The sequence below is a fragment of the Ursus arctos genome, unplaced genomic scaffold (genome assembly GCF_023065955.2).
Source record: "Ursus arctos isolate Adak ecotype North America unplaced genomic scaffold, UrsArc2.0 scaffold_11, whole genome shotgun sequence".
Lineage (NCBI taxonomy): Eukaryota > Metazoa > Chordata > Mammalia > Carnivora > Ursidae > Ursus > Ursus arctos.
The window spans coordinates 35,882,826-35,904,105 of NW_026622775.1; the positions used below are offsets into that span (position 1 = coordinate 35,882,826).

The 21,280-nt window shown below is 39.3% G+C and overlaps 1 protein-coding gene across 1 annotated transcript in view; it reads right to left on the reverse strand.

Annotated features, from left to right (window-relative positions):
- TTC29 (tetratricopeptide repeat domain 29) overlaps window positions 1-21,280 on the reverse strand; it is a 388,892-nt gene that overhangs the window by 277,464 nt on the left and 90,148 nt on the right. The window contains exon 3 of the mRNA XM_057310110.1: window positions 2,374-2,538. The gene's annotated coding sequence lies outside the window, so the exon portion shown is untranslated. The remainder of the gene's footprint in view (window positions 1-2,373; window positions 2,539-21,280) is intronic.

The following is a 21,280-nucleotide window of genomic DNA, read 5'->3' on the forward strand; positions in this document are numbered from 1 at the left end:
ATCTACAAGATAAAAGGTCAACATTATGTATCTGTGTACTAGCAATGAACAATTGAGAAATAAAATATTAAAGTACCATTTACATTATCATAAAAATGATTAGGGATAAATGCAACTATGTGGAAGGCTGATTCCTACACTAGAAAGCAAAAATATTGCTTATAGAAATTTTAAGAAACTTGAATAAATTGGGAAATTATGCCACGTTCATTGGTTGGAAGATTCAACAGTATTATAATGTCAGTTTATCCCATACTGGTCTATCAAGTCAATGTACTTCCAATCAAAATCTGAAAACTTTTTTCTGAGAAATTTCCAGGCTCATTCTAAAAGTTACGTGGGAAGGGAAGAGGAGGAAAATTCGAAAACAAATTAAAAAAAATAAATTTGGAAGACCATACTACCCGAATTCAACAATACAATAATACTGGCAGTGTAATATTAGCTTAAGTATAAACATATAGACAAATGGAACAGAGAATATTGGCCAAAAAATAGATCCAAACTTGTAGTGTCAATTGATTTTTAAATTGGGTCAAAGCAATTTAGTGGGGGAAATGAAAGTCTTTCCAACAAATAACTCTGGCACAACTGGATTCCATTTAGAAAAATATAAACTGGATTCATACCTTACACCATACACAGAAATTAATTCTACATATGTAATAAACCTAAAACAAAATACATAAAACTAAAACAAAAAAGTTTGAAGAAGAATTCTTAGAAGAATATCTTCATGATTTGGGAAGTAGGCAAAGATTTCTTGGGAAGCATTATCATAAAAGAAAATTATTAATAAATTTGACTATATCAAAATTTTAAATGTTTGCTTATCTAAAACACATCACTTGGGGCACCTGGATGGCTCAGTGGGTTAAGCCTCAGACTCTTGGTTTTGGCTCAGGTCATGGTCTGGGGGTCATGGAATGAAGGCCCTCATTGGGCTCCATGCTCAGTGCGGAGTATGCTTGAGACTCTCTCCCTCTCCCTTTGCCCCTTCCATCTCCCGCATGCTCACTCACTCTCTCTCTCTCTCTGTCTCAGATAATGTAAATGATTAAATCATAAAAAAAACACATACATCACTTCAATGGGGCACCTGGGTGGCAGAGTCAGTTAAGCGTCTGACTCCTGGTTTTAGCTCAGGTTGTGATCCCAGGGTTGTGAGACTGAGCCCCGTGTCAGGCTCTGTGCTCAGCACAGAGTCTACTTGAGTTTCTTTCTTTCTTCCATTGCCCCTCCTGCTCATACTCTCTCTCTCTGTCAAATAAATAAATAAGTCGTTTTTAAAAAATCACTTAGAAAATGAAAAGGCAAGCCTCAGAGTGCACGAAAATCTTTGCGATACATGTATCTGAAAACAGGCTTGAATCCAGAAGTAGAAACAATGCCTACAAAGCAATTATTAAAAAACAATCATCCCAGTTTAAAAATGGGCAAAAATAGACATTTCACAAAGGAAGATATAAGAGACTGTCCAATAAACACATGAAAAAGTGCACAACATCGTTACTCATCAGGGAAATGCAAATTAAAACCACACGAGATAGGACTACACTCTCACTAGAATGGGTAAAAATTTTTAAAAAATTAACAACACTGAATATTCATGAGGATTTGGAGCAACTAGAATTCTTTTTTTTTTTTTTAAGATTTTATTTATTTATTTGACAGAGAGAGAGAGACAGCCAGTGAGAGAGGGAACACAAGCAGGGGAAGTGGGAGAGGAAGAAGCAGGCTCCCAGTGGAGGAGTCTGATGTGGGGCTCGATCCCAGGACTCTGGGATCATGCCCTGAGCCGAAGGCAGACGCTTAACGACTGAGCCACCTAGGCGCCCCTGGAGCAACTAGAATTCTTATACACTGTTGATGGAAGTATACAATTGCAAACCACTTTGAAAAAACTTTTATCTGTTTTATATAAAGCTAATCACCTATCCTATGATTCAGCAATTCCAATCGTAGGCATTTGGAAAGAGAAATGAAAACATGACCAAAGGCTTCTACAAAACTCTTCATGGCAGCATTATTCATATTAACTCCAAACTGGCAACAATTCAAATAACCATCCATGAGAGAATAGGTAAATAATAGGATATCCATACTCTGGTACAGTCGTCCCTGCTTATTTGTCAGGGATAATGTCCAAAACCCCCAGTGGTTGCCTGGAACCACAGATAATACTGAACTCTCCATACGCGATGGTTTTTCCTATACGTACATACCTATGATAAAGTTTAATTTATACATTAGGCACAGTAAATGATCGACAAAAATAACTATTAATAAAATAGGACAAGTTAACACTATACTGTAATAAAAGTTATGTGAATGTGGTCTCTCTCTTCAAATATCTTTTTGTACTGTACTCACCCTTCTTTGCGATGATGTGAGATGATAAAATGCTTCCATGATGAGATGAAGCGAGGTGCATGACAGGCCTTGTGACATAGCGTTAGGCTAAGATGGACCGTCTGAAGATACGTCAGAAGGAGGATCATCTGCTTCTGGACCTTGGGTGACCACAGATAACTGAAACTACGGAAAGAGAAATCACGGATGAGGGAGGACTACTGTATACCTGTCAGTGATAAAAAGGGACAAACTATTGATGTACTCAGTAACACAGATAATCTCAGAAACATTGTGTGGAGCGAAAGATGTGGGACACGAAAGTGCATACTGTATAATTCCATTTCCGTGAAGTTCTACGGGCAAAACCAATCTATGGTGACAGAAATCAGAATATAACGGTTTTCTCTGAAAGGGCAGGAATTGACTGGTTATAAGTAGAGTGGACTTTCTGAGGAAAGAGAAATTTTGCATCTCATTAAAGGTGTGAATTGCACAGATGTATGCATTTGCTAAAATGCACCGAAATGCGCAAATTTGTGCATTTTAGTATATGTAAAGTTACCTCGATAAAAGGAAAGACTCATGAAAGCTAATCTGATATTTTATTCAGCCAATAAAAGAGCAAGGCTATTTTTTACAGGCCATGAACAAGTAAGAATTTTGATTTATGTGCTTTTGTATGAATTCAATTACATATTCTGGCTATTTTCCATACTATATTTAGTGAGTTTCTTAGATAATTTAGACTATTATTAAGCTCCATTTGGCCCACTCTCTGCAGCCTATAAAACGCACTAAATTGACACAGAAACTAAATCACGGTTTCGTGATCACCAACGCATGATTTCAAATGTTTGTGACTCTCTCGACACTGCTCTCCTTACTATGACTCAGGCCCTGAACAGTTGATTAATACTGATGAATCGCAAGACAATATTTCCGCAGTTGAAAAGCTTTTTCTTTTGGTTTCACTTGTTTTCACTTTAAACTACTTGCTATCCAGGGTCTATTACATGAGCAAGACATTTTAAAACTACATATTTATTTGCTTTCATGATACACTTTGAAGACTTATAACCTATACAGTATCACTTTAGCTCAAAGATCTTGAGAGAAAACATATACACCATTGTACTGGTGTTTGCCTGGTACCTACAGATAAATATGTATTTGCCTTATCAAAGGAACTAACCTGACACAATGTGGAAGTGATGACCCAATGAAAAGGAAGACTGTGCAGGTACAAGTATATGCCAAGTGTTATTAGTCTTTATGTAAATTTTTAAAAAGCTTTATTCATTAATTTTGGAATGCATTAATGGAGTATCCACAAGGCAACCATACACTCATCCAATCAGCAAAATCGCATCCTTGTATAAATTAGCAATCTACTCTCATAGATATATATTTCCGTAAATATGTTATGTCAGCATTCAAACTTGCTTCAACACATGGGGACATAACCCTGGCAGTTATGATACAACAGGGCACAGGATGAGTGGGTAGTCTTCTTCAGAACAGCAAGACAGAGTTTAGAGATACTTGGACCAAATCTGTGCCTGAGAGCAGGAAGGAAATTGAAAATAACTTTCTGTCTTTGTCTTAAAATGTTGACTACAACATTATTTAAGATAAGTCACTATTTAAACTGTCCAAAAGCTTGCACCAATGTTCTCCTCATGTAGAAAATCACTTGAACAATGTTAAAACGAGCCTATGAATTTAACTTTTTAGTTCCTTCTCTCTGTCTCAAATCTGTTGATGAAATAAGTTCCAAGTGGAAGAAAAACTTTTTTCAAATCCAAATGCATTTTGCTTCTGTATCGTGGCACAGTGACGGAGATGTCTAATAAGTGCTCAGACAACTGGCTTATCCATTTGGCTGCACACTGGACTGTCCTGGGAGGTCTAGAATAATACCAATGAGTAGGTCCCACCCCCCACCCCCCCAAAGATTCTCATTTAATTGGTAGGAGTTGTGGCCTGGCCATTAGAGCTTTCTTTTAGGATGATTTTAATGTGCAGGTAAAATTACGAAGTACTGCTCTAGAGTAAGTGGAAAATGTTCACAGAAGGGGGAATTCTCTGTATTGGAATTCTGGACTTATCAGGATAGTCTTAATGGAAAATGTGACAATTAACTGTAATGCGATGAACAGGGTTCAGCTGTAGAAAACAGAAGCTACTCTACCAAGTTTAAACAGAAATGAATATACCTTGAAATATTAAATGGTTTACAGCTCACTGGGAAGGCTGGAGGAATAGATGGTAAAAACTGAGCTTTTAGAAACAGCCATCAAAAAAAAAAAAAAAAAAGAAATCTTGTCATTTGCAACAACGTGGATGGAACTAGAGGGTATTATGCTAACTGGAAGAAGTCAGTCAAAGACAATTATCATATGATTTCACTCATATGTTGAATTTAAGAAACAAAACAGAGCATAGGGGAAGGAAGGGAAAAATAAAACAAGTTTCAATCAGAGAGGGAGACAAACCCTAAGAAACTTTTAACTCTAGGAAATAAACTGAGGGTTGCTGGAGGGGAGTGGGTAGGGGGATGGGGTAACTGGGTGATGGGCATGAAGGAGGGCCCATGATGTAATGAGCACTGGGTGTTACACACAACTGATGAATCACTGAACATTACCTCTGAAACTAGTAACGCACTATAATTAACTGAATTTCAATTAAAAAAATTTTTTTAAATGAAAGAAACAACTTTGAGAGCCATGTTTCAGAACTGAGCTGTTCTGGGAGCTGTGACGGAATCATGAAGTTATTGCTACACTGCCAATTCCCCAAACAGGCCTCCACTCCCAGGATGAGAAAGACAGCAGCCTCAGGAAATGCGCATGACTAGGAAACCACCACAGAACACTTAAGCACCTTGGGATGGGTTCAGGAAATGCAGAGGTTTCTCTTCGGCCGAGTTTCTTAGGAGGAACGCGGTAGGTGCCCAATAAGAATAAAGACAGCAAAAGTAACATGACAAAGGCAGAGACATATAAAAGAGCATGGGACATGGATAGGGTCTGTAAGTAACTGGGTATAACAAAAGCAGAAGGTGAAAATGGGGAGTGGTAAGAAATGAAAAAAGAAAGGATTGATGCAAATGGGAGAGGTAGGGAATGTGTGATCCTGTTTGACAGGCAAATTTACAATTTTGGAATTTAATGGGATTCCAAAAGGCAGCATGGTGCTGGTACTGTAGCCGAGAGCACAGTCTCAGGTGTCCCTGATTTGGATATCAGAGCCAACGCTTACTAGCTATGTGACCTTGGGCATGTTACTTTGCCTCTTTGTGAAAATTAATATATAAACGCTTAGAGTAAAAGCATGTTACGTGTACTTTAAAAAGCACTTGTTTGATGATGATGGTGATGATGATGGCGATGGTGGTGATGAACAGTAAAGAATGAGAGAAGACCTCTCAGGATGAATGCTACAAGTAGTGGGTCATCTACTCCCTCCGGACGGAACACCTTCTCCACCACAGAAAAATGTGATTTTTTTTTTTTTTTTGGTTGAAAATCACGACATGAAAGGGAAAAGAAACAAAAGTTCACATGCTTTTGCAAGAGTCCAGGTAGGACACAGATGATGAAGACGTGAACTAACACAGTAGCAGTGACTGTGTTCACATGCAACCCACGTGCCTCAATGTAGATGTCTATTTCTCAGTGAAAACCAACGTATGAGCACACCTATGGGTGAGGCTGTATATATTTATGGGGATGGTCCCTTTATCCACAGGTGCACAGCTGAGAAACTCCCATAAAAAATAAAATAAAAACAAACAATAACTTCTATTACTAGCAATATAATTAATTTTTGCATGTTGCAGTGTTGCTTAACTCATTTACTAATGCTGTCATGTATTGTTGTTGTTGTTGTTGATCCACTGGAATCTTCTCTGTAGACGATCATGTTGTCTTTGAAAAAAACAATTTTACTTAAACATTTCCAACCTAGAAAGGCAGATAGTCTTGCCTTGTTCCTGATCACAGTGGGAAAGCACTCGGTCTTTTGCCATTTAATATGATGTGATCTGCATGCTTTAGTCAATGTCATTCATCAAGCTGAGGAAGTTTCTGTCTTCTTTGCTGAGAATTTTCACCATGAATCGGTGGTACATTTTACTAGGTTTACCTTTTCCCCCCTGTTAATACTATGAAGTATATAGATTTATTTAATATATTACGGTAAATTTGCATTCCTGAGTTAAATCCCATTTGTTGTGGTATATTACCCATTTTATATATTTCTGGATTTGATTTGCTAAAATTTTGTTAAGAATTTTTGTCTGGTTTTGGTACTAGTGTACTGCTGGTTGCACAGAATGAGCTGAGAAGTTTTTCCTCTTCCTCTGTTATCTAGAGGAGTTCAGGTAACACTAGTATTCTTTCTCTGTCTTGTATTTTTGGTAGAATTCACCAGTGAAGCCATCTCAGCCTAGAGTGTCCTTCGTGGATTTACTTTAAGTGCACGGGCTTTCTTTATCCTCGCTTATTAATTTGACCCATACATTTATCATTTTCTTTCCTCCTTATTTCTTTTTGTAACTCAGATTTTCTTCCTAGGATTATATTATTTTCCTTCTACTTGAAGCAAATATTTTATAAATTCCATTTTGAGTGTCCATTTGTATTTAGTGCTCAAAAGAAAACTGGCACAAGATGCCAGCACCACAATTATCGACTTACTAACATCTGTAGCCATACAATCTGTATTTTACCTTCTTGGTATAGATGACCGTTCCATGCACCTTGCTAGGGCCAGCACTTGCTCTTGGACACGACACTTCACCCCCTTTTGCTACTCAAAAATAGTGCTCCAGCCATTTTTCTCCCACTACCCTACATTTTTGGGGTCATTCCTATCAACATATAAGTATGCAGTTATTTGTAGCATCCTTAATGCAATGGTCTCTTGATCCCACATTTAAATTCTGTACGTTCTGGGTTCAACCAGAGAAGGAGAACCAGTAGGCTACATGAGCACACACGCACACACAGACGCGTGCACGCAGGTAGATGTATTTACACAAGAGGAGAATGGACTTCCGTAATTCTGGAGGTTAGGCGAGCACTCTCTGTGAGACTATCTCTGTGTCTAATAATGCTAAAGCCTGAAGTGCACAGGCAGGCATTCAAGATAGGAAGATGATGAGCAGGCTGGAGCCCATAAGAACAGATTAAAACTTGGGTCCATTCTTGTTGTCTCTGACCTTGATAAGGGTATGCTTCAGAAGCCAGGACTCTCCTTCACGCAGATGAAAACACACATCTCATCCCAGGAGTTGGAGAAACTGAAGGAAGATCCAGAGGCAAAGACAGAGTAATTGAAGGCCCAGTAAAGTGATTGAGTAAATCAGCAGCTACATGGTCAAAGCGCCACAATATAGAAATATTCTAAAATTTCCCTTCCCCTCTGCTATCCGGAGTCTTTGCAACCCAGGAAAGTCAGGAGGCGTTCTTTTTTTTCTCCCTTTTTCCCCACCCCAAAACTAGAGGAACTAAACTAGAAGGGGGAAGGAGAGTTGACATTGAAGACCCAGACCATGTTTTTACCATCATGTTAGAGCCTAGGGTCATAAATCTCACTTACATTGGGAGGAGGAAAGAGAAGCTTTGGCCTGGATAGAGGTCAAAGCTAAGATGAAAAGGACACATCTGAAGTGCAAGAATGGGATTGGACAAGTAGCTGAAAGTAGCTGCAGAGCGATGGGATCCTGCCAAGGTGTCACTGAGGAGGGTGATTGGGGATTTAAGAAGGACATGACTAAAGGCATAAAGGCCAAGCAAGAAGCTTCTTCAGAAAATCAGTCCAAGGATGATAAGAGCCTAATTATTCTTGTAAATTTGTTAGTTGGAAATAATGACACTGGCTGGAATGAAAAAGGAAGAGGTACTGAACGTTGTTGGATATTGTGGTACGGAACTCATGAAGAGATTGTCCACAGTCACAAGGTTGGGACTGCGAGTCAGAATGCCTGCCTTCTCTTCTCCAGTTCCATCATTTCCATGGACAAGGCATTTGACCTCACCGAACCCCAGCTTCCCTCTGTAAGGAGTAGGTCACATTTGTGCTGTTTATGTTAAGTGCTTTGGTAGAGCTCAAACAAGATGACTTAGGAGAAGACATTTGGAAAACTTAAAAATGTAAGATGGTATTATTAAGCAAACCAATAAGATGAACTTGATATTGTATTTTAAGCCTTTAAGCATTTTCTTTATTTCAAGCTGGTGAAGTTAGATGATCAGGGAAACGGGGGAAGAGAACGTGTAGGATGGGAGAATTGCATTCGCCCAGCATTTTGGTGAAGAGACGCGCAGGAAGGAAGGAGCCCCTAATCTGATTGCCTGAGCGCTCAAATGCACACCTTTCATCCTTCTGGCAGGTGGATTGCATTTCCTCCAACCCGCGTAGTCTCATTTACACGCAGTTTCCCCGATAAGGATGCTGCTGCTGTTCGCTTGCGAGAAGATTTCCAAAGCCTCTAATAAAAAGGTAACTCGCTGTGTGCTACCGGAGATGACAAGCGCACCTTGGGATGAATGATGGGTAAAGGATTGTCATTTCTCTTCTCAAAATCAGGCTATCACCGGCTCATGTGGCTTGGCACCTGTGGCTTGTTAGCAATTACCTGTGGAAGCCGACCCATTCAAAGTTGCCCCTGTAGAGCAGTTCTAGGGCTGTTGCCTTCTGTCTGTCTTCACGTGGTTTCAGGGCACGACAATGCGTATTTGAGCAGAAGTTTGAAAACAATTTTCTTTCCCTTTCTAACATTTTTCTCCTATTTTGTTTTTAAGTGTGATCTGATTAGCTTTTAATCTAGGATTTAGGGAGGAAGGGAAATAGCCATCCCTTTGGGTTCATAATCTGGTTATACTTGGACTTGGTTTTCTAATAAGTGATTTGATAACTGACTCATGTTAGAAATGGTAGCTGTACTTCAAAAATGTTTCAAAGTTGCTTGCCCCACAACAGTGCCTTGTTTTTGGTAAGAAATATTAACAACAATAACAAAAACATTTATTTTTTTCACTTAAATAAAATATGCCAGGCACTGTTCCAAGCACATTACATGAATTACTTAATTTCATCTTCAGTACAATGCTATGATTATCCCCATTTCACATATGAGAAAACTGAGGCATACAGATGTTGACTAATTTACTTATTTGAAATATATATATATAATATACTTATGTTTTATAAAAATGCAGTTATATGAACTGCCAAATTATTCTCCCTAAAACACAAGACTTTCTATAATTCCTCAGCTCAGAAATATTTAATAGATATCCTTGTCTATCAAATTAAGTATAAATACCAGATCTCTCGAATTCTGATTCTAATTTCCTTCTTCAGCCCTGTTTTTGAGCAATTCCCTAACTCTTCCTAAGCAAGAGAGATTTTGCGCCTCCCCACCCCCCAGGGGGATATTAGGCAATGTCTGGAGATATCTTTGGCTGTCACAACTTGGGAGAGGTTACTAGCATTTAGTAGGCAGAAGTCAGTGATCCTGCCAAACATCCTAAAATGCACAGGACAATCCCTTTCCACAGCAAAGAATTATCTGGCCCAAACTATCAATAGTACCAAGGTGGAGAAACACTACCCTAACCTATTTTCCAGCCAAACCGAACAACTTGAGCTTCCTTAAATAATCTCTGTTTCATTTTTGTAGCTTTCTTTCCTTTATTCCTTCACTAAATATTCCTAGAGCACCTACTATGTGCCAGGCCCCATTATGTAAGACATGATCCCTGATCTCACACCAACCAGCTTCCTGGTTTCCCAACTTTGTCCCTCTCCAATATAAAAACCTGCCTTCTCTTCAAGACCCCTCTCAAATGCCATTTTCCTTCATCAGTTAAATCTTTGCTCTTTGATAGTAGTCTGTAAAGACAAAATATTATGATTGGAGAGTCTTGATATCAAACAAAAATTGATAAAAAACATATTCCTATATGATGAATTTAATATGAATATTTAAATGCCATTTTTCACTGTAGAAGTGTTTAAACGTGTTCTCAAACTTAGCACCCTTCAGTGTTGTGGAACAGGTTAATTTTATTCCCAATAAAGTTTTTTTTTTTTAAAGTCAGTTTTGGAAGTGAAAGTAGTAGGTCAATGGAGTTCCAGTGAGCATACTGTAGCGAGTGAAGGAGGATGTGAGAGGCTGTGTAAAAGGCTGACACCCATGTTTCATTTCAGCAATAAAAAATTTAAAAATCAATTCAATAAGAATTTATTGAGTGCCAGTGTGAGCCAGACACTGTTAGATGCTGGAATTCAAAATAAACACCTCATGTTCTTTCCTACAACAAAGTCAAGTAAACATCTCTAACACTTCAAAATGTTTTATTATAGAAGTAGAGGGATCGTCTACATGGGTAAGCATTCTGATGGCCAGGTAAATGTCCAGGTGACAGTCGGTATAAGTTATGAAGAGTGCTGAGTACCATACAAGAAACTTAAGGAGAGGGAAGTAGGAATGCATGAATTATCGAGGGCCTTAATAACATTGTGCAGAACTGTGGCCTACCTCACATCCCAAAGGAAGAGGGAAGTCTCCCCTGGACTCTTTCAGAGGGCGTCAACACAGATGTGCTTAAAGCACACGAACGAAAGCGGAGATATCTGAGATGAATTAGGGAAAGCAAGTCCCAAAGACAGAAAATTCCACATATCCTTCTGACGATGGAACGCCCAGGAGCATGGCCACGCTGTCCTTGAATGTGTTACCCTGCACATCAGCACCCTCACTAGTCTGGCCTTCTACTCTACTGGGGACATGGGTCTTGGGGTGGTTGTCAACTGGGGTGTAGCGGTAACGTACACTCATCGAGACAGTCTTTTTAGTGTCTGAAACTATTTTGTAACGTTCCCCATTTTACCACTGGCTGGTTCACCAGTATCAGAAATAAGTATTACAAAGCAATGTTAAAAGAACTCATTATCTGTGTAAGATCCAGCAAGGATCACCAACATCTCCATGGTGTTCTTAACCAGGAGAATACTGTGCTCTCAGACAATGCCACCTGTAGTAGCAATCTTTTCTTGATTTCATACACTCCCTGGAAAAACAATCATGAAAGTAGCTCCTACAACTCAAGAAGATATATATATATATATATATATATATATATATATATATATATATATTCTCTGTGTTTATATATTTATATAAAACAACAACAAAAACTTTGTGTATGGAATGAGGACATTTTCTGCTAAATTTTTAAAAACATTTCATGGGGCCCCCATAGTCAGAATGAGTTTCATGCTCAGATCTTTTTTTTTCTCCCTCTTGAATTCGTTTAGAGCTGGCAAAGCAGGTAAGGAGAACACTTTAGCATGCACGATGAGGCGGAAGTTAGTATCTCTGGCTGACATTATTTCCTACCAAGCTGAATATGGCAGAAACAAAAAATAATGTCTGCTACTTCTGGATAAGTTTCATCAGGGAAGAAAAGTATTATAGGGGACAAAATCAAATTTCCCTAGTAAGTTTTTAAAAATCTATTTCATAATAGGCATAATTCTAACTTTGAATCTTGGGAAAGCCTTACGACGCTGTCTGTGGTCTGGTGTGCAATGTCCAGTAAAGCCATTTTCTGTTCATAGGATGGTACTTGGTGGAAAGCATCAGCTAAAGGTCATCTGACATTCTGTAGTCAATTCTCTTTCAGCATAAAGCTTTAAAAGGAGAACTCATCACAAAACGCAGGGTCCCTTTCTGCACTGCCTGGTGTTGGTGAGATCCCCTAAATAAAATAAATCAGTGAACTAAAACACAAGTAGACAGATCTTCGGAAATGATCTGGAAGACACCGGGATAAACAAAGAATCGCTTGTGGAGAATCCACCAGGATACATCACCCCACCCTGTCCTCAGCGTAACCGCCACGGAAGTCACTTGTAGTTATAAACCAGGTTCAGGGAAGCAAATGATCTCACAGAGGAGCTCCTGCGGGGAAGACTTCCTATATGGCTCCCGAGGCTGCAGCTCTTGAGATAAAAAGTTCACACAAAACAAAGCAAATGCGTATGGAAACGACTAATAGGCTACATGGCATGCCTTTAAGGCAAATAGGGTTAACCAGAGCTTTATTTCACTTCAGATAGCAGGAAAAGAGGTATGACTGCAAGGTTCCTGATCCGTGGAAACTCTCGGTTCTGACTCATCAGGGCTCAGACCCAATGTCTGCAAGTCTATTTAAGTCTGAGTGCGACTCTCTTCCGGCTCAGTGTTACCAATGTTCTTTCCTAAATATCATCCAGTCTGAAACTTAATTCTTGTGAGTCAAAATATTGTCTCCAGCGTTGCTCAAATCCTTTTTTGAAAATGTTAGGTGGTATTTTATTTTCAGTAGAGTGCTGCGATTTTCAAACCGTGTGACCTTGTGTACCTTCTTGTCTGTGTAATATACCTGCTTCTTGGAGTTGTGAGAACGAAATGAGTTAAGGTATGTAAAAGACGTGGGTAGTATCTGGCATATAGAATGTGACTGATAAATGCAAGCACAAAAAAGATAAAACATATGCAACAATTATATCAAACTTCCCGATAAATCTGGAAACCCAACGAAAGCCATTCGACTTTTGTTTTCACACAAAAAAGTATGCTCAAATACATTCCTCTAAGATCTCTTGCTTTATTTCTTTTAGATTTAGCTTTATAGGCATCACAGCTTCTTGGTTAAAGCTTCTTTTCCTGGTAGACCACATAGTATAAAACACAAACGGTGGGTGGAAACTTATTTCTTTGGTTCTATGAGTCCTTCTCCTTTTCTTGTTCATGTATTGTCAGCTAGCTAGGTGAAATGAAGGTCATGGTGCCTAGAGTCATCTCACAATCTGGGAAGTACCCTGACCCTGTGATTCCAAGAAGTACCTTGATCCCATGCTTCCCACTCCAGCAGAAGAAGGCAAGTGTGAACCAGAAGCTTGGAATGCCCCTTACAGGGAGTGGGCGTTTGTGGGGGTTAATGACACTAGATTTGATCTTAACACAACCTTCCACCCCTCCTCAGCTTCCTTCTAAGTCAGAGAATGAGAGATTTCTCTCTTACATTACTTTCCATTTACTGTTCCAGAAACAGTCTGGTGAACATTTACCTACAATTGAAAATTAGGGTTAATGTAGAAATCTGTGAATTCCTTAGGGCTCATGTTGAGGGGTGGGGGGGATGTACACTTGATTTAAATTTGAATCACCTGCAAATGTCACTCCTGTAAATCCAGGTGGTTTTCTGACTGGCTGGACCTGCCCTTATAGGAGAGAGGAGTCAGCAATCCCTATTAAGCATCTCATTTTCATGGAGGAATTTTTTTGTTTAGTCGAGCTCCATAACTCATTTCCAAAAGCACCCAAATAGTTTAAATTTTTATAAGTTTGCATGCACCGATCACTTCCCTTGAATAGCTAAGTAAGGAAGGCAGGGAGGGCTGAAGGGAAGTTTTCCTGTGAACGCGGTGTTTGTGACTGGATTAACATTTCCCTGCTAGAACTGCACGTCCTCTTAGCTCTCAGAAGGTCCCAATTAGGCCTGACACATTGCCATCACAGCACACATACTCCCTGTAACAACCGTATTAAGCTCAGTTGGTGCTGGGTGAGTTTTAAAGTAGGTTTTCCAACCAGTGTGGGTGGACAGATTCCCACTTCATCACCCCCACTCCTTCCCCCAGCCCACTGCAAACTCCTATTGTAACTCCTTGCCTAGGAATATGCTAGCTCCCCACACAGTGGGCGTTTATTTGTCAATAATTTTATAAACCTGAAACACAGAAAACCATCCTGCTGACACGGGATGGGAAGAATCACACAGAAACACCACAGACTTTGTGAAGTAAGTCAGAAGTTTTAAGAAAATAGCCTCTCAAAAAACCTCGAATTTTAAATGTGTGCAAACGAAATTTACACAGTTCCTATCTGAGGAGTGCTCCAAATAGGAGGCTGAAAAGAAGAGTTGTGATTCACGATGCCATTGTGTTGCCTACATGATACCAAAAATACTCTTGCTTAACTGATTTTCCCCCTTGTGCTAATTTGTTATTTTGGCATTGGGGACATCACAGAAGTTCATATAAACCCAAAGAACAATCCATTCTTCATCATGGATCCGTCACAAACTAAGACAACTCATTTGTTCATTCATTTCTTTTCAAAGATCTTTTACTGAACTCTTATGATATGCCAGACTGTTCTGGTTCTTGGGGATGCATGTCTGAATAAGCTTCATGACAAATACCTTTTAATGCAGTGGAGACAAAGAATAGAAAAGTAAACAAGAAAATAGCAGATGGTAATATGTGCTAAAAGATTAAAACAATCAGAATGACATCCTTTAGAGCACCTGGAGATGTAAGGTGAGGTCTTCATGATAAGAAGGCACATGCTTTTCAAGCATCTGTGTTTACCAGGTAGAGAGAACAGCTAGTGCAAAGGCCCTGTGGTAAGAACAAGTTTGACACATTCAAGGAATGGAAGAAGGTAAGTGTAACATGAGCACAGTGGGTAAAGCAGATAGTAAAGGTTGAAATATAAGACAGTTTGGCACATGCCAGGTGAGGCAGGGCCTTTGTAGGCCAGGTGAGGAAGTTGGATTATACTTTAAATGCTATAGGAAACCATCAAAGGACTTTAAGAGAGAGGATGACATGATCTGATTTGTATTTTTAAAAGACAGACTCTGGCCTTTCTGTGGAGAACAGAATGTAAGAAGCAGGAGTAAAATCACGAAGACCAAGTGGGTAGCTACTGTAAGAGTTTATGTGAGAGATGATAATATTTGAACTAAGGCAGTAGCAGTAGAAATAGAGAGAAATTTTTTAAATTACAACACTTTTAAGGTAGCACTAATATTCAACCTTACAATCCACCGCCTCTCCACTCTTCAGAATCCCATGCACGTAGCAGGCATTCATTTATTCTATCGCTTAGTGATAGTTTATTGCATGTTTACTATGTGCCAGATGCAAGAGCAGGGTAATAAGGACACACTGAATGATAGATGTCAGCTCAGTTTCCAACAAATCATTTTGCTTAGTCATCAAGACCAATCCACCTAAACTGATATCTAAAAATGTAACTGCTGTAACAGATATTTTATAATCATTCAAATTAATTATCATTCAACATGATTGCAGGCAGCCGCCCCGCCAGGCCTGATTTCGCCTGTACCAGAATCCTAAGAAGCCAGTTCTGAATGAGATACTATTTTATACTGAAGTCTCACACAGAGATGGCATTAATAAAAATGTGGGGGATTAAAACTTACAGCCAAGGGGCGCCTGGGTGGCTCAGTCGTTAAGCGTCTGCCTTTGCCTTTGGCTCGGGGCATGATCCTGGCATTCTGGGATCGAGCCCCACATCAGGCTCCTACTCTGGGAGCCTGCTTCTTCCTCTCCCACACCCCCTGCTTGTATTCCCTCTCTTGCTGGCTGTCTCTCTCTCTATCAAATAAATAAATAAAATCTTAAAAAAATAAAAAAATAAAACTTACAGCCAAGAAAACGCTACTCATTAGTTTAATTTTTCTGTGTGAAGCCTTTATTCCACAGAATTCTATTGGCTGGTTTCCTCTCACTCATGTCCTCTCATCCATCCTCGTGGCCAATTAGAGGACTCTCTAGGACAGCTTCCCCAGGTATTTGTCAGGAGAAGAATTGCTCTACTTTCTATTCACCTGACTTGCTGTGCTGGCGAGGCCATGTGAGACATGCAAATATCTGGTTTTGCAGGCTTGAATCTTAATATATGCCACCACCACTTCTCTGCCCCATTTTCTAGGTGGTTCTTGTTAGCACCTAACCTCTGTTCTCATAACTTGAAGTTGAGGAGCAAATCCTGGAATCCACATTGAATTTGGACATTCTAAATGAGAATCAGATGGCTTCCCAAACAAAAACAGATATTATTAGCCTTAGGAATTTTTTTTTTAATTCCAAGTCAGGTACAATTTAAAGACCTTCCCAGATATATAGATGTAGATATAGATATATAGATAGATATAAATATATATGGTCTCGAATTTCTTTGCCAGTTCTTTGAAGAATGAGCAATGACCATTTCCACTCCATTTTATGAAATAACATTTTTCCATTACACTTTCTTTCATGTATTTTCCAGAAATACTTTCTACTATCTTGTGTTTTCATCACTTACAATGATTCATTCTTGATTCACAATGATCCAATTTCCGGTGATTCATATGGGCAGAATTTTGGAAATTATACCTATGCTCTTTACTGATAGCACTTAGTGAAGCACGCAAGCTCACTGCACTACTTGGCCAGGGCCCAACTCCCTTATCTGCTGACCTGACCCATCAGTCAGGTTTGCCCAGGAAAAGCCCCAGCCCACAAGTCCTCAATTGCTTCCTGAGGCTCTCTGGGAATCCATTGGATAAATGTGTATCATTGATTCTTTTCTTGCTACCTTAACATGTTGGAGAAGGTTATTTATAACTCACTATTTACAAAAATGTAAATAGAACATTTTATGCTGTGTGATGTAAACATGTCTTACTAAAAGTTGATTAACTACTAAACTCATAGCCAGTTCTGTTAAAAAGTTAGGCACCAGGTTCTTGGGCAGGGAAAATGTGGCCCCCTCTTCCTGTGAGTCCCAAATGTACTCAACTAGCTGAACAACTAAAAGTCATAATGTGAAACATGATGAAATATTACGACAACAAATACAAATTAATTTAATCTGAATGAGATGTATTTTATAATATGGGGGATTAAAAATTTTAGTAAAGAGAATGCTATTAATTTTTTCCTGCACATTTGAAAAAAGATCACTGTCATTAAGTTTCAATTGTGAAACCTCATGGTCCAGCTTATGGAATGGGAGCAGAGTCTGAAAATCAATGCCTTATTATAATATTATCCACAGGCACAACTCAGATTTATTTAAATAATTCACATGCAGGGGGCTGTTACCCAGCCATAATGCTGACGGTTGCTTGTAGTAAAATGTCCTTAGCCAGGGAGTTGCACATTTCGGTAAAGAGTTTTGAAGAAATCAGCTTTCCTAGGTACACTGTGCTTCATCTTACTGATTTCAAACATATTTGAGGAATTGGACTTACGTTCTCAGTAGCGTCTTTTAGTCCTGAAATTTGTGATTTCATATTAAATGGCTTAGGTTACTAGATCACCTTGTAATTTGAGAAATTTTTCACATTTTGATCAGTGAAGGTGCAAGGGTGTGTGTTCGCAATCCCATTTCCAGAAGCAACCTGAGGTTTGGGGCTGGACTCTTGGGAAAAGTGTGTCACTAGAAAACTTAAGGTCTAATGATAATAGCAGATTAGGGAGCAGCGAGTGGGAAACCTTTACATACTAGAATTCTAAGAAAACCTTTCAGGAAAGGTCTTTTTAATCTTCATAATTGCAAAGCAGGTAGGCCACTACTGCAGGCAAAAACACCCTTTGCAGACTCTTTTTCAGCCAGGACAATATGGAAACTGATGTCAGGAATCAAAAATAATCGCAGAAAATTTACTTAAGAAATCTGTAGACTTTAAAATCGGTATTTAAAAACGTAAGTGCAACAACGGATATTTTATAATCATTCAAATTAATTGTTATCGATATGTTTGTAGGCAGCGGCCCTGCCAGGCCTGATCTCAGGTACTGGGATCCTTAACCACTGCTGTGGAAAGAATCTGAGTGTCGGTATCCGGGAGACTTGGTTGGGATTTGGGGGCTGTGCCAGTTGATGAGCTATGCAAAACAGTAGCTTGGGCATGTCGCTTAAATTTTCTATGGCTTTCCCAACTGTAAACCAGAGATGATAATAGCTATTTCATAACAGAGATGCAAAAACTAATAGTACGGGAGGAAACAACTACCACTATGATCCATGTTTCCTTTCTCTTCCCTCTGACCCCCGTCCCTCTCTCCCACCAATGGCAACATCCTTGAGTGAACACAAGGCAGTGGGGTCCTCCAAAGGAATCTGAGCTCTTACCGTTCCTTCCACATTTTTGTTTGCTCTTGAAATATGACACATTAGTACTACATCAAATAAAAGAAAGCTAGTAAAACTCTGAATTAATGTTCTGTTTTATATGCAAAACATGGTACTTCCCCCTCATTCTTGTCATCTTTCAAGACATGGTCATACTGAAATGATTGCTTATCTCCTTCCAAGGAATTCAGCACTCTGTCTATTTTAAAATCAGTATAACATTCCTAAGAGATGAATTCATAGGCAGAAGAGCTGACCAAAGGAAGAAACACTGACGAGTTGCAAAGTTGGTTCCCTGTGTCCCCAGACCCTCCCCGTCACATCCACGCCCACGCTCAGTATGGCCTCATTCTTTCCCTTGACCTCTGCGCATTTCACCGGACCTTTTACACTGTCACTTCTTCCTGAGGTGCGCTGTGGGCTAACGAACTCTGTCTCTACTAAAGTAATTCCAGGGGCTGGAGGGGGGAGAGCAGATTTGGGAGTAGCAGTTCAATGCCTCTCTCCTGCACCAGAGATCAAGCGCGTGGCAAGGCTTTCTATTCACCCGCCACCCGCAAGGCTCTCTCCATCCTGCCTTTCCACATTGGAAAATGGCCCCACTTGGAAAATGGCCCCTTGGAGGGGGGCAACATCTTCGTTTCCAACAGAACTCTTCGTAGGCCCATTAGTTCTCAACACTTCCACTTCGGGTGACAAATCCTGCCCTCCATCGTTTTCCAACTCTCCTTTAAACAGGATTGGGGTCACGCCCACCTTGAACTTTGGTTATGAGGAAAATTAAAACTTCTGACTTCAAATGTATATGTGATCTTCCTTAAAATGTGATAAACTATGTAAGGCTTCATTTCTATTACTTGGATTTTTTTCACACAGAAAAAATATATAATATGTAATATAATACAGAGATAGAGAAAGTGCCACTTTCCCTTGTGCCCTCGGTGCACACATTAAAGTGGGTATTTGTCATCTGAGTAGCGTTGGATATAATGAGTAAGAGCAGCGTTGTGCCTGATGCATGCCATTTTCTTTGTAACGTCAATCATTTTTGCCTTTATTTATACATTTAGGTTAATGTTTGCGATTAATGAGCAATTGAAGTGTTTCACTTAAAACCAGTAGACGGTGGAAGCAGATGAATTAAATAATACTATGTAACCTATTCGTATTTCTGAATGATTTATGATTGGTATATAAATAGTGTCAGAACATTTTAGTTTAAATCTAGAAGAAGTATATTTCTGTGATGAATGCATGGAAAGAAGAAAAGTGTTTGGGTGGCCACGTCTCATTCTAATGTTAATTACAGGTATAAAATATGAATCAGGAGAAGAAATTATTTTAGGTGTAATCAGGAAAAACAATGCATCAAAAAAGGTGGCATCTGAAATATTATTTTGGAGTTCCTGAGAAGGAAATGTTAAGATTATCACTATTATCACTATTATCATCATTCAGTTATGAAGATTTGGCATACCACATTATTACCGGAAATATATTTAGGTCAGCGATTCCTGCATATGCTAGTAAAACACCTTTGTGTTCATATATATTAGCATACAAAATAAGAACCGGATCAGGCAAATTGCCCCCGTATTAATTATTATTAGATTCTTCTTATTTCACTTGTGGAATTTAAAAACTCCTTGCAATCACTTCAAAGTCCCAATCAATGGGCCTGAGCTGATTTGCATGTGAGGCACAATTTATTTCTAACAGAAACTACCCTATAATAAACAGAAGTTTCATGACATCTGATAAAAAGTTTACATTTTCAGAAGAAGTGGGGCTGGTGTTTTATAAGCCCTACAATAAAAGTCGAATCCCTTAAATCTTGAATTTTCAATCTAAATTTGAATGGGTTCAGACCCTTGCTAGAAGCAGTTACTCAATACTCATTTCCTTGGGCACCTCCTCACTCCCACCCTCAACCACCTCTGAAATAGTTCAAATTTAACCCCCTGGGCATATTGAGAATTAACCAGTGCGCTCTGGCAAAGCACACCTGTTTACTACGGATGAAGGAGGGCGCAGTCCCAGCCTCCCCAGTACAGAGCACCTCAGAGTTTTCCATCTTGTTCACAGGCAGAATCGCTTGTGATCCTCACAATAACCCCGCAAAGACGGCAGCGGGATTATTATCTGCAGGAACAACTGAATGAACGGAGGGCCAATTTACAGCCCATCAGCGAATGGCAGAGTGCGTTAAATCCTGAACAAAGACGCTCCACGGGATTCTATCAGCATATATATTTTTATATGTTTCAGAATGTCATTTGTTATTAATTAAGAGACGGTTTAAATTATCGCTCTCCCACGCTTAGATGTGTTGCTTATTTGCTCCTCCTAAGACCATGGAGATGGAGATTTAATCAAAAGACCTTATGATGAGCGCCTTGTCAGAGCACAAACATTTTGAAATCCCAATGAAAATGCAGTTTAATGCAGCCCGTGAAATTGCCTGGGAGGAAATAGTGAATACAGCTTTTCTTAAAGTCTTTCCCCTCAGGCCATTAACTAAGAAACTGGTCACTAACTGCTGGTAACAACCCATTTTGGAGGGATTATTGCTATTATTGGCATTCTGTGGTTTATGGCAACATTTTGTTAAAGATGTTAGAAATGATAGTGCAGCTGGACTTGGTACTTCAGAGAAATCCGTCCCTTCCCTTGCGGTTAATGGCCATTTTTTTTTTTTTATTCCAATCTAAATGTATGGAGGCTGAGCTGCACGGCTGAGTTTATTATCTGCTACATTTCTTGTTGCTCTAAGAAATATGCTTTACACCAGAGTCAGCATTCAAATCAATGGAGCAAAAATATAACATTTATTGTTAGTAAAATTGAATCATGCTGAAAAGGCTGAATGAAGGCTTGACTTCAACTGGATGTTAGAAATCATTCCACTTGCCACAAGCACTTTCTGGC